The sequence below is a fragment of the Notamacropus eugenii genome, chromosome 4 (genome assembly GCF_028372415.1).
Source record: "Notamacropus eugenii isolate mMacEug1 chromosome 4, mMacEug1.pri_v2, whole genome shotgun sequence".
In the NCBI taxonomy this organism is placed as follows: Eukaryota; Metazoa; Chordata; class Mammalia; order Diprotodontia; family Macropodidae; genus Notamacropus; species Notamacropus eugenii.
The window spans coordinates 2,900,197-2,914,586 of record NC_092875.1 but is presented as its reverse complement, the minus strand read 5'-3'; the positions used below and the strand labels follow the sequence as shown (position 1 = coordinate 2,914,586).

Genomic DNA, 14,390 nt, shown 5'->3' with positions numbered 1-14,390 from the left:
CAAACAAAGAAATTTTCAAGGAAGAGTTCCAAGTGTTCCCCTGATACCTGAGTCACAATTGAAAGAGAAGTCAGCTCTCTCCACCCTTGGCTGTCATTTCCTGGCTACTTATTTCTAACCACTCAGACACTCACAGATAGCCCTGCTCAGATGCATCCAGGGTCACTTGGTGTCCTTCTAGCCATTTTCATCCAGCTTTGTCATTTTCTCTCAGTAGTGTTATGAGAGTTAAGAAGCATGGTTCTTGGTGTGATTGTGACCTGTAACCAAATGCCATCTGCAAGCCTGATTCCTAACCTATTGACTTGAAGGGGGTTGGAATATAGAATAAGGCATGAGCACACACACAAAAAAACCTTGCAATCACATATAGGGATTTCAATGTGCCAGGCACTGGGCTAGTTTTTGGAAATGTTTCTTTTTATTTTCACAACTGCTCTGCAATATATCATCCCCATTATTATTCCCATTTCACTGTTGAGCAAACTGAGGCAAACAGAGGTTAAGTGTCTTGCCCAAGGTCACAAACAGTAGGTATTTGAATCCAGATCCAACTTTCGTGGCTCCAAGTCCAGAGCTCAATCTACTGTATCACGTAGCTGCCTATACCAAGAGGGAAAGCCACAAAGAGGGAGGAAAATGATTGTGAAACAGAGAAGGGAGGGGGGATGAATGTGGAAGACTGAAGTCAGAATACTAACACCTTTGGAATCCATTGTCTGAACTCCAACAATTTGCATTGACATGAGTGCCGATGACTCTTACAACTCCACAGGAGCATAAGCAGACCTTGAGGAACCAGTGACAGACTGGCCTGTGGCCATCGCAGGTGCTAGGGAAAGCTGCCTGGAACAGATTTACCGTTTTTGGAGGGAGGAGATTCTGTGACTACTCTCTTCTACTGGCTACATCTTGCTTTGCATGGTGGGAAAATTCATGAGGGTGAAATGGATAGAGAAGAAGCCCATTCTGCTGTCTTCAACTCTGCTCTCATTTGCAGCACATCGTAGATCGTTTTCAAACTGTCACTTGGTAATGGCTGTTATCTGAAATATTTGCTTAGCACCTATGTGTTAGTGTATTGAAATGTGACTCCATCAGACAAATGTGATTCAATTCTGTCAATCACCGTGCGGGCAGTGATATTAGAAACCCAGGGAGGACAAATTCTAGTTGGGAAAGTGATTTAAAGTAATGATGTTTATCCCTATACAACCAAGGATAGTTCTCTGAGGGGAGATCATTGACTGAGTGTTCAAGGATCCAAGTGTTGCACCTGGCATGGGGCCTACTCATTCTCGCCCTCTTGGATGTTTTACTCAGTCAAACCTTCCCTCACCTTGGTGGACCTGGGGCTACTGAAAAAGGACTAATACCATGAACTCACAATAAAATTCTCTCTGTGAAAAATTGATTCTTTCAACCCATGGTTAACAAAGTGGTACTGGGCAGTTCTTCAGTCACTTCACAGATATTAGGTTCCTGTTATGGCCTGACACTGATTTAGGCACTGGAATTAACAGAAGGGCGAAAATTCCCTGTTTTTGAGGTTATCACTACTGGAGGGAGAGAACATGCCAACAAGTATGGACAAATTCTCTCTCTATAGGATCAATTGGTACTAAGCAATCAAAGGCAGGAGCATTAAGGGGCATTGGCAAAAACATATACATGCCCAGAAGTGGAGAAGAAGACCTTCCATCATACACCATCACACACTTCCAGAAGCTGAGCCCTTAATCCGCACTCCCACAACCTGCTCTCTGACCTCATCTGGCAGCACTTAGAAGAGGCTCTGAGGATGAAGCTCCCACTGGCCAGTCCTCTGTTGCCCTCTCTTTTACCTTATGAATTACAACACAAAACCCCAGGTTTCTTTCAATCTAACTGTTTCTCAAGTGACACTATTTCCAATCTCTCCTTCTCCTAATTGACAGCCACTTCATGGAATACCTTCTCAAACTGTGGGACCTGGGAATGAATGCAGCTCGCAGATGCAGTTAGACATCATTGTTACCCTAACTTCTAGTTATTTTAATTTGGAATTATCACTGTTTTACAGAGGAAGTCAGATCACAGGGATTAGGCAAAACCAGATGAAAGAGAGATAAGTATAAAAATGTATGAGTTTTGGACTAATAATAATGATAATTTAATATTAATTAGGAATTTTTAGTTCCTTATATTTTTCAAAATGCTTTTCGTAAGCTAACTCATTTGATCCTGACAACAACCCTCTGATGTTGGTTATTATCCCCATCTCACAGATGAGGAAACTAAGTCAGAAAGAGATTAAGTGGTTTGCCTAGGGTCACACAGCTAGTAAACTTAGGTCTTCCTGACTTCAAGTCCTACTCTCTGAGTCATCACCTCACTCCCTTTGGAAAAAAAGAACTCTGTCACTGGGAAATGGAGGCACAGAGGAAACCTTTATGGACAATGGTCAGGCCTTCAGAGTGAGACACTTTTTGAATGATTTGCTTGGGTCACTTCACACTTATATCAGTAAGTCAAAGCTAAAAAAGCCTGTTGCAAAGGACTGGGACAAAATGGCCAGCCCAATTGCAGGGCAGGGAGCAGGACCCGGGACAATGCCTTTTTCTAAGAGTCTGCAGGCAGGAAATTTGGAACAAAGGAGAGAGGGCTGAGGGTCATGAAACTTGTCCTTAAAGTCAAATAGCACACCTAGGCTTTGGCATCTTCTGAAGCTGATCGCCTTTCATATCTGTCCCAATCCTAATGCAGATATCATGTGTCCTCTGCAGGTATCTCCTGTGATTCTCTGGGAAGTCTCCCTTTGTAAAAGATTACATGGTAATAAGTTGTAATATTTGTGATTTTCTTGTTCAAGCCACAATAGATCTTCAGCTCAAAGGGACTTCACATTTGGTGAAGTTGAATTGCCTCATTTTGTAGGTGAGAAATCTGAGGTATAATGAGCGTAGGTGACAATGAATATTCCAAGCCATGCACTCCACAGTCAGTGGTTTCTCCACATGACCACCCTGCTGCCCTGGTTGTAGCTCTTACACCATCATACTCTAGGGTCTCTTAGCTCTAAATCTATGGTGAGTCTTGAGCCACGCAGGATGACGACTCTCACAGTTTGGAATAAAGTTTCTTAAGGAGCCTGCAGTATTCTTGTGCAAGCAGTGACATTCATCTCATAGACAAGTGCCACTTTTAGTTTTAAGACTACAAATCTCAGGCTCACCCTTATATACATGATGAAAAGGAAGAGAGAAAAATTGAACAAAATGTTGGGGAAGGTGTTGCAGCAGTCATCTCTTGGCAGGACCTCATCCCCTGGAAGTGCAAGAAGAACACAAGAGATGTTGGGCGTGGAGGGTGAAGAAAGTCTCTTTAGATCAAGGGGCTTGCGCCTCTTGGGACCCCACTGGTGGCAAACCAATCATAGCCATAATGAAGGCAATATTTTACTATGAGGAAAGAGAACATTGGGGTGATTGTGGAAACATCCCCAAGTCCTGCCAGAAGCTGGACATCTGACAGATCTCAAGTAACGTCTGCAGTTGGGTGCAGTCTGAGCAAGAGGAAGTTTTTGTCTCAGTTCTTCATGTGAGTCTCTCACTGTGCTGAGGACCATTATACCACAAGGTACAGTAATAGTCAGCCTCATCCTCAGCCTGGGCCCCTGTGATGGTGGGGGCAGCTTTGTTCCCAAGGAGGGACCCTGAGAACCGGGCAGGGACCCCTGATACAAGATTGTTGGTGGTGTAAATGAGCCTCCGAGGAGATTGGCCAGATTTCTGCTGGAACCAGTTTGGATAGTGTCCAGAAGTGACTGCCTCAGTGCTGGTGCTGCAGGTCATGGTCACCGTTCCTCCTGGGATCACACTTAGAGATAGCTCCTGGGTCACGACAACCTGAGCAATGATCCCTGAAACCAACAGGACAGACACATAGGTCAGACGTAGATACTGAAGCAACAGTATCAAGGCCTCCATCTTCATGCCCAGATCACCCCTTCTTCTCCCCCATGAGCTCAGAGAGCCTGTCACCAACCTTTGCAGAGAGTGAACAGGATGAAGAGAGGAGCTAAGGCCATTGTGTCGATGCTCTGCTTCCTGGGGCCACAGAGCTTGGGTTGGGCGCCTGCCAGTTCCTCTTATTCCCCTTCCCTACCCCATCCTGGGAGGCTGGAGTATTCCTTCATGCAAATAAGTCTTGAAAGTGCACCAACTGGAGTCCTGAGTAGGGTCCCCTGCTGACTGTAGAGTTCGTATTGCGATGCGAGAGGCCAATTATGGCCTGGCCCTGAGATTTCCGCACTTGGTCCAGCCAGGATACAGCTGCAGGGGAAGTAAGCATTCATGAGTACTCGGTGCCATCTCTGGCTGTTTTTCTGCCTTCCCTTCTGTGATAATGACTTGCCATTATGAACCCTTGGCAGTCCCACAGCACCCCCTGCTGGAACCAAGTCCCAAGCCATCAACAAGCCATCAACCACCAAGGAAAACTAACTTAAGTACCCGAGTGTGTCAATTATTTGGTTCCTTGATCCCATCTCTTTGGGCTGTAACCTTGAGATCCCATCCCCCTCCTCTGGACACAGTCCTCTTTACAGAAGGGAACTGAACTACCCAGTCTTTCCCTTGGAATTCTTGGCTCCTGTCCTCTCAACAGAGCCCAGATCAGCATATTCAGTCCTCTGCTTCATCACAAACTCCATTGTCCAATGTCAGCTACAGAGTGGACAGAAGCCTGGCCTTATTCCCTGGGAGGTGCCTGGATGTGACCACAGAGAGGAAAGTGGCAAGTGTATTTATACATGCTGCTTTCAGTCATGAGAGCTGGGTACCAACCTCTGCTCTCCTCAGGCTTCCTGGAGGCAGCATAGAAAAAGATGGTGAGACCTGCCATGAGGGCACTGACCCAACTATCACTCACAGTGTGGATCCCCAGAGGGGCAGGTGCTACTTAACCTCTGGGCTACTAAGGTCACCTGAGGGGTGCGAGTTCCTAATTCTGCTGCTCACAACTTCCCCCGCCCATGTCCTTTCTTCAGATAGAGAGGGGGTGGAACTTCATCCACCTCTTCCCTTAATTCTAGTTCACTTGGGCAGGTGATTTTCACGTTCAGCCTGTTGCTTGTACCTTATTGCCCTTCATTAATGGAGGAAAGAAAACGCTAAGCTTCACATCTAAACCTTGACTTCTTCTCCCAGAAGACTCCTGTTCCACAGGTCTTTATTGTTCCACAATAAACAAAATCAGAGAGATTGTGTGTTTTTGTTCAATTACAGAAACATTAAAAACAGTCCCAAATCTCCCTCAAAGGGAAAACTCTTTGAAGCCTCTTGTATCCCAAGCTGGGCATGAGGACTGCAAGCTCCTCTCATGTGGCTCCTCCTGAGTCTTTTTCTCCCTTCAGTGACCTGAAGACAGTGTGGCCTCACTGATGTCTTTCAAAGCTGGGAGCGAGAAGAGCCCAAAGAAAGTGGAGACTGAATCTGTCTTCTCTCTTGCCCTCAGTCACTCTGTGCTCCTCCCCATTCACTGATCTTAGAGCATTCATCTCCACTGATTAGAAGACAGTCCCATTCCAATGGACTTTGAGGTTAGGTAACACATGTATACATTTTCATAGTTTGGTGGGTTAGGTCCAAACTGCTTTCCAGAGAGTCTGGACCAGGTGATTTAGGGTTAGGGTTTAGGGTTAATTTTATTATTTATTTTTCTTTTTTGTTAAACAAATACAATTTATTGGTATACCAAACAAATTACCAAGGACATTCTTTGTTCCACTTGATATAATAGCAAAATACATTTGGAAAAATAAAAGATCTAAAATTTGAAGGAAAACTAATAAAAGAGGTAGGGATAAGAGACAAATAGGATTTCAAGAACTCGGAAGATATGAGCAAGTCATCAAAACCATCTGGTACCCATTAAAAAATCAAGAGATAGCTCCACCAACAGAACCTTAACACATATGTTTACCCACAGGCCCTCATTTTCCACATGTCTCCACCTTGTCAGTGTGACAAGTCTGAAAGATCTGAGGTATGTATGTTACATGTCTCCCATTAACAGTGATTTAAAGTCCTGGCATCAAACACAAATAAAACAGGGACCTCTGAACTGTACAAAGTGTGGCTGCAGATGCTATAAATTCTTAGAAAGCCACATATTTACATCAGCTATGTTGTGTTAAAGATTTCCTGATTTGCTTCAATCAGGTTGAAGTGTCTCTCAGGAGTATTACTGCTCACGTATCTCGCACCTCTGTTTCAGAGCATTTGCTTATATGGCTATGGACAGGTCCCAGTTTGTCCTCTAGCAACAACCTATTCATATTGTCTGACGACTTGGCAGTTGTGGAGATGTTTTTATTCTTCGAAATTTGGATCAGTTCAATATATATCTTAGAAATGAGACCTTTATCAGAGACACGTGTTATGAAGATTTTCACCACTTACCAACAACTCTTCAATTTCTCTAACAGAATGCCCTATGTAATATAGAGTAAGGTATTAGTCTAAGCCTAATTTCTGACAGACTGTTTTCATCTTTCACAGTATGTTTTTTTTAATCAAATAAGGAGTTTTTTCTAGGTAATTTTTGTTTTCCAATTTATTGACAGTGGAGTGTCATGTTCCATTGTTTCCAAATGTCTCTTCTCTAGTCTGTTCCAAGGATCTATCTCTTTATTTTTTAATGGGTACAAGATGGTTTTGATGACTTGCTCGTATTTTTTGAGTTCTTTAAGTCCTATTTCTCTCTTATCCGTACTTCTTTTATTAGTTTCCCTTCATATTTTAGATCTTTTGTTTTTCCAAATGTATTTTGCTATTATATCAAGTGGCACAAAGAATTTCTTTGGTAATTTGTTTGGTATACCAATAAATTATATTTGTTTAGCTAAAAAAAATAAATAAATAATACAATTAAAACTCATACTTAGTTATAAAAATACAAGCCTTCTCCTAATTGGTAGATGGTCAAAGCACATTAACAGGCAGTTTTCAGCAAAAGCTATCTATGGTCGTGTGAAAAAATGTTCAAAGTCACTACTGGTTAAGGAAATCAAAATTCAAACAATTCTGAGTTATGTCCTTACAAATGTTAGATTTGCTAATATGACAAAAAATGATAAATGTTGGAGGGGTTGTGGGAAAACTGGAACACTAGCACCCTGTTTTTTTGGTGTTAAGTCTTTCAGCCATTTTGGAGAGTAATTTTTTAACTAGGCCCAATGGCCTATAGAATTGTTTATACCCTTTGATCCAACAATACCACTGCTAGGTCTATGTCTCAAAAACATTTTTAAAAGGGGAGTAATGGTGCCATAAAAACTGATACACAGGAGTACTTCAGAGAGGCCTGGAAAGACATATGTGAACTGAAGCTGAGTGAAATGAGCAGAACCAGGAGAACACTGTGCACAGTATCAGCCACAGTGTACATGGACTGCTCTGGTAGAACTAGCACTTCACCGCAATGCAAGGACGTAAAACATTCCCAAAGAAATCTTGAGACAAAATGCCATCCACACTCAAAGAAAGAACTTTGGAATCAGAATGCAGATAGCAGTAGAATATTTTCTCTTGTGTTTTGTTTTGTTCTGGTTTTTTTCTTATGGTTTCTCCCATTCGTTTTGATTCTTCTATGCAACATAACTAATGTGAGCATGTGGTTAATAAGCATGTATGTCAAGTAAGGGGAGGGGCTGGGGCCATTTACAGTGGGATGTTGCCTCCAGCTCCCCATTCCCATGTGGCTGGACACCCCGCACCTTGCTGTTCCCGGGATGCTGCCAGGACCGTGTTCCTCCTCTCCTTTTAACATGAACACAAGTGGTCCCAGCTACCCTCAGCGTCCCTCTATGTGGGTGACCTACACCCTGACATGACTGAGGCCATGCTGTAGGAGAAGTTCTGTGTCACGTGGCCCATTATGTTCTTACACATGTGCCTAGATGTGCCTACCCTCTGCTCCCTGGTTTATGCCTACATCAACTTCCAGGAGCCCGCACCTGCTGAGTGAGCCCTGGACACCATGAACTTGGAGGTAATCAAAAGCAGGCCCATCTGTATCATGTGGTCTCAACGGGATCAGGGGTTCCAAAAATCAAGAATTGACAACATCTTCATCAAGAACTTGGATGACTCCATTGACAATAAGACCTTGTATGACACCTTCTCTACCTTTGGGAACATCCTCTCTTGTAAGGTGGTGTGTGATGAGAATGGCTCCCAAGGATTTGGCTTTGTCACTTTGATATCTGGGAGTGTCCAACCAAAGCTATTAGCACTATGAATGGGATGCTACTTAATGACCAGAAAGTTTTCATGGGCCACTTCTATACTTGGCAGGAATGGGAGGCAGAGCTGGGGACACGAGTGTTGGAATTCACCAACATCGATGCCAAGAACTTCAAGGAAAGCGTGGGTGATCAGTGCCTTCAGGAACTCTTCTCCCAGTTTGGAAAAGCTCTAAGTGTGAAGGTGATGGTTGATTAAAATGGTCATTCCCAAGGCTTAAGTTTTGTCAATTTGAGAAGCATGAGGAAGCACAGAAGGCTGTGAGGACCAGGAATGGGAAGGAGCTCAGTGGTCGGGTCCTGTATGTTGGACTGGCCCAGAAGAACACAGAGAGGTAGTGAGCTGAAGCCTAGATTTGACCAGAAGAATCAAGAAAGAGTGATCCATTTCCAGGCTGTGAATCTGTATGTGAAGAATCTGGATGATGTCACTGATGATGAGAAGCTAAGGAAGGATTTCTGTCCATATAGAGTGATCAGCAGTGCCAAAGTGATGACAGAGGGTGGCCACAGCAAGGGGTTTGATTTTGTGATTTTCCTCCCCAGAAGAGGCTACAAAGGCCATGACAGAGAAGAATGGGTGAATCAATAGCACCAAACCCCTCTATGTGGCACTTGCCTAATGCAAGGAAGTATGGAAAGTCTTCCTCATGAACCAGTGCTCAGGATCAGGGTCTGAGCCCCCTGGGGTCTCCCTGACCAACAGGTCTCTGAATGCCTGTCATTCTGGGTTGAGCGATCTGTGAGCTTTGAAGGAAGGAGACTGGAGACAAGATGATAAGCAACTCCAAGCAACTCTCTTTGTTCAGCTGAAAGTTAGGGTTTATAAAGGCTGTAACCACCAATCACATGCAGGCTGAGTTCATCCCATTACCTCACCATCTCATGACCATTACTTCATCACCTCATAACTGTTCCACCTTCTTACACCTGCAGTAAGTAACGAAGCTTATCTTGTTCCTGAAGCTAGTTCTTGGGTTCCCAGGCCCACTGGTAACTTTAGTGTATGGAACATCAGTATTTGCAGGAACATCAGGTTCCAGGGTCATACAGAGGTTCTGCCAGGGTTTGAGTAAGCACAAGTCCCACGGGAACAGGTTTTGCCTCTGCTATAGCCTTGATCAGGGGACATGCATCCCCCTGGGTTCCTTACGTCTCCCCCTTTTTTGTTTTTGCAGATCTGAGGTACTGTACAAGCAATTCCAGGGGAGTTGCAGTTTTGAACCATTTCCACATTTCTATACAGGTGATGTCTGGTATCTGTCCCATCACAATTACTACTATTATACTGCTCTGCACATTCATATATCAGAGCTCGAACCTTCTGCCCACATTTCTTGCTAACCCTTCTACATATCGTGCATATAGCTAACTACCAGTCCTAAGGCCATAGCAGATGTAAAGAAACAAGCAATCACAACACAGCTAATACATGGTTTTTGTCACATCTTAACAGCCAGATGTTGCACCATCTCTTTCTACAGGTAATATATACCCTTGAGTTTGATACCAAGTATGGTTTCCTTTAATAAGGAACATAGCATATGTGGGTTGCTGTGCAATCATAGCAAAGGGGTCTGATTGAGAAGTGATACATTGAGAGAAAGTATAATACATATCAGTTAAAGCATATACCCTTCCTTCATATCTCATGGTGATATGTCTACCCAATGTAGTGTTTGGTCTTTGCAAGGAAGGAGTGTTGGCCTAATGAGTGGGGATCCTGATAGATAAATGTAGTCAATCCCAAGTTGGGGGCTATTTTCTATTTGTTCCATCATAATATAAAGAGAAGTGATAACTAGGGTGACATTCAAACAAAAATTGAGAATATAGATACGTCTGAGTCTAGGATACACATGATTGATCAGTGAATAGTGAATGTCATTATGACCTAGTACATAGTCAGTTCCGTACATAACTGGCAGTTGAGTTCTGTAGGTTCAGCTGTCTACTACAGGAGGAAGGGAGATAATGGTTGGTGCTAGGGCAGACTGTGTCCTTGAGGGAGAAACTACCTGAGATAGTATTTAGGGGCTAGAGAGAAATATTATTTGTAAATGTGATTTTAGTATTAGGGCCCAAGTACATGCATCCAAACACCCCATCATTCCCCCCTTTTTGTTTGTGATAAATAGATGAAATCCAAATCTGTAGGGGTAAGGGATGAAGGTCTTGGTTTCTGCAATTGCTTCCTGCTGAGAATGGACATAGAGCTATCCCTGGCACACAAGGTCCTGACAGTGGAGAGGTCTTAGTGGTCCAGAGGATGATGAGTCATGGACAGTAGGTCATATGTAGCCAGAACAGTCATCTTTAAAGTGGAAGACACGAAACCTGGAGGAGACAAAGCTGGCAAGGAGCTTAAGCAAGCAAAGGCCAAACTTGACCAGAAGGGGCTAAAAACGGTAGTTACATCATTTTTCTGTCTTCTGAAAATACTTCCCCACACCTTCTCAACATACTTAAACCCTCTGAAACTGACACAAAAGTACCCAGAGCAACTATCGGGGGATATGAAGGGCCTTGACGACCCCATTCACCCCAACTTCTCATCTGCCTTCCATAGTGTCAATCAAACCTTTTATGTATCCAAAGCCGTTGAACCCATCATCCAGACTGCTTCACCTTCCTCAATCTTCCTACCAGAGACAGGATAGAGCACAAGGCATAGCATCACTAGCAGAGCTGTAGGACCATAAACAAAAGAGGCCCCTAACTCCAACTGCACAACTGAAGAGATTTCCATCGATGTTGCACAGCCTTGTTTATCATCCTCTAGATAATGTCCATGCTGGAAGAAAAACTCGTAGAAATGAAGTGGAGAATACATTCACACATGAATTTCAACTGTTGTGTAGCAAAATGGCAAGATCTTTTCTGCTTCATAATGCCTTCTCTTGAAGCTTGACAGTGGTAGTTGGTTTGGGTGGAAACACGTCTTCGAGAAATACGTCTGCTGCCTTTAAAACAGTGTCAGTTTTTATCCCAATTTGAGAGTCACCAAACACTTACAAAGAAAAAGGGGTCGAAACCGTTTACAATGATAGTTTTCTTGGACATAAAATAACCTTGCTAAAGTTAAAGTAACATTCATCGAACAAACCAAAGCCATAATTATTACGGAATACGTAGGGAAAATGCGCAAGGGAATTTCATGTTGCTAACAGTATGAGGCTGATTACAGAAAAAACACTACTGCTGGTAAAATCCTTGGAAACAATGGGGACATCTTAAAGTGAGTCTTAAGTGATTTGCATAAATTCCTGAACATGTTCTGATTGCAGAGAAAAATAATATTAGCTTTGCTAGTACAAAAGGGCTCACATATATTACCATTCACTTGCTATTGAGCATAGAAAGTTGCTGTGGAAGGAAAAAGTAGGGACATGTGACATACCAAATATGACAGGATAAAACATCCTTGACTTTGAATGAATCCAGAGAAGAGTGAAATGCTCCAATCCTGCAGCACCCCGTGTCCAGCTCGTGGTCACCCACTTCCCTTAAAGAAAGAAAACGAGGGCGGCAGTCCTGCCTCAGGCACCATCAGTTCCAGGCACCTTACAGGCGGTCCCCCACGGGCACCTGAGAGGCCCTGGCCACACAAAGGCCGCAGTCCTGCCCCAGGCTCCAGCAGTTCCAGGCACCGTAAGCGTTCCTGGCCCCCTATAATTCCTCCATCTTGTTTTTGGTACATTGGGCTGTCCACAGAGCATGGTACACGTTGGTCAATGCATTGCTTAGAGCCTTGAAAAACATGTTTAAAATAAAGGGTAAAAGGCACAATAGCAGTAACAAAGCAAGAAAACTAGAAAGAATGGTAGAGAGTATCTTTTCCACCCAAGAGGTGGGATTAAGCTATTTAAAGAAATCAATAATATCTTGAGCCTTCCTGTCAAGCATCAAATCCATTTTTGCAGCACCATTCATTTCCTTGGCTAGAGGGAACAAATCGCCAATAGTGAATGTAAGATTGGAGGAGAGTGCAGGAACAAATAGCTATGGTCCCAAGTACCTTACACAGCAAGTTTCACCAATCATAGCACAGAGGTGCAATAAGCAATAAAGATTTGCCAGTACTCACATACATAAGGGATTCCATTTAACATTGTTCTTTTGTGAATTTAAAACTTGTTCTGCTGTAAAAGCCAATTGTTAAAAATACTTTCTATCTATTACAACTTGAGCAAGACCCATTCATATATTTTATGAATTATGTAAACCAAACAAATTTCTTTCTTTTCACACATAATAAGCCATTGACAATGTTAGGTTTTAGCATTAAAGCAGTAACTCCCAAAATTCAGTTAACAATCTTACTTACAACTTTAATAAATGATAACCAAATTGTATGAAAATACCTGGTTTTCTAAATGGCAATTATCATAAGATAAGGTTTCAGGACTGATGAAATTTGAAATAACATGACTTGTTTTACACAATTTTCCCAACATCTTGAGTTTCAACAAAATTCAGATTTGGAATTGCTTTTCCCAACACCATATCTGGATTACCACAATCCTTGAATTTTATAGCAATTTAGAAACACAATAGTAACCCAAACAGTGAACTTTAGGTGCCATTATTTACATATCCAATATAAAAATTATGAATAGAAGATTAAACTTACTAAACATGGAGACCAGTTGGCTCGTGATCTCATACTGCCCTGGTCCATCCCCTACTCCCAGGGAAGATTCTCTGGGAAGGTAAATTCCCTACCCTGGGTAGGTAAATTCCCTAGCATCTTTTAGCACTCTCTTCCCTAGCACTAATCCGAGATGAAAGGAATTAACAGAATCCACTAAAATGTTTTAACCTTACTAAGTGCAGTCCTAGCTCGATGGTGGGAGTCGGAACTACAGGGCGAAAAATCTTAATGGTTCTAACTTTTTCTCAAGTAAATTTCACTTCTGTGTCCACACCTTAAAAATATTTTTGAAAGAAAAAGCTGTGAATCTGCCAGTGCAAGTGAGGGAGACTCTGGAACAAGATCCAGTGACACCTACTCCCCTCCTTTCTACTGTGGAGTTCAAAGCTTTATTTCTGAGGTGAGGTGCCTTTTTTCATATTCCCAATTTGCCTTTGTGACAAATAATATAACAAATGCTGACCTGTCTTAAACATCCAATTAAGAGTGACATCATTCACTTAAAATAATTACCTTTTGGTTGTTTCCCATTAAAGAAAAACTTTTTTCTTTTTGGTGAAGCATGAGATAATTAAAATGCTAGGCAGTTTGCCTCTGTAATATGAGGGGAAAAGTTTCCCCAGTTTCTGGTCTGTCTTCACAACCTGGCCAGGGTTAGAAGGTAGAAAGAGAGAGAGAGTTTTACCAACAACTTTCCAACAATTTCCAAAACTGTACTTTAAGGTAGTACCCATGTTATTCCCCTAGTGGGCTTTGATTGCAGCCCCTTTTAAAACTGCACATACATTGTTTCTTGGAATATGTTTCTGACCTAAAACTGCCTTTAGCAGTCATGTAAACTAAACAATACAAGGCATGTTCCTCTCTTTCTCTCTCCCATTCTCTTCCCTGATGCTACAGCCATCAGAGAGAGGGGGGGGGAGGGGAGGAAAAGAGATAACTGCATTCCAACCAGTGCAAGGGCACCGGCGGTATTAACACACAAATACACGCACACAAAATACAGAAAGACCGAACAGAGATACAGACACTAAAAAATCCAAAACTGAGGAAGGATTGTTGAAAATTCTATGTACAACTTAGGTATATGGCTTTCTTTCTTTCACTGTGGCCAGTCATTGGTACTGTTGTCTGAGGTGTTGAGTCTCCCTGTTGGGATTGTCTCTCCATTCTGTCATAGCTTTGGGTTGGAATATTTTTCCCTCCTTCAGGTCCTGGGCTAGAGGGCTGCCCACCATGGGGTTTAAATATTTTTGTGGCAGGGCTCCTTGGCATTCTGAGGCCCAATGACCCTTTCTTCTACACTTTGGGCATGGTGTTTTAGGCCTAACTCCTGGCCTGCTCCTACAGTCTTTCTTAAAATGACCTGTTTTTCCACAGCTATAACATTTCTGTCCTTGTCTCATGCTGGCAGCTTCAGTTCTATACTGTCTCTTTACCTGTTCCTTT

General features: G+C 42.7%; 1 pseudogene; it reads left to right on the top strand.

Moving 5' to 3' along the window:
• The first annotated feature begins 7,810 nt into the window (after positions 1-7,810).
• LOC140502798 (polyadenylate-binding protein 1-like pseudogene) lies at positions 7,811-8,910 on the top strand (annotated as a pseudogene).
• Positions 8,911-14,390: the final 5,480 nt, after the last annotated feature.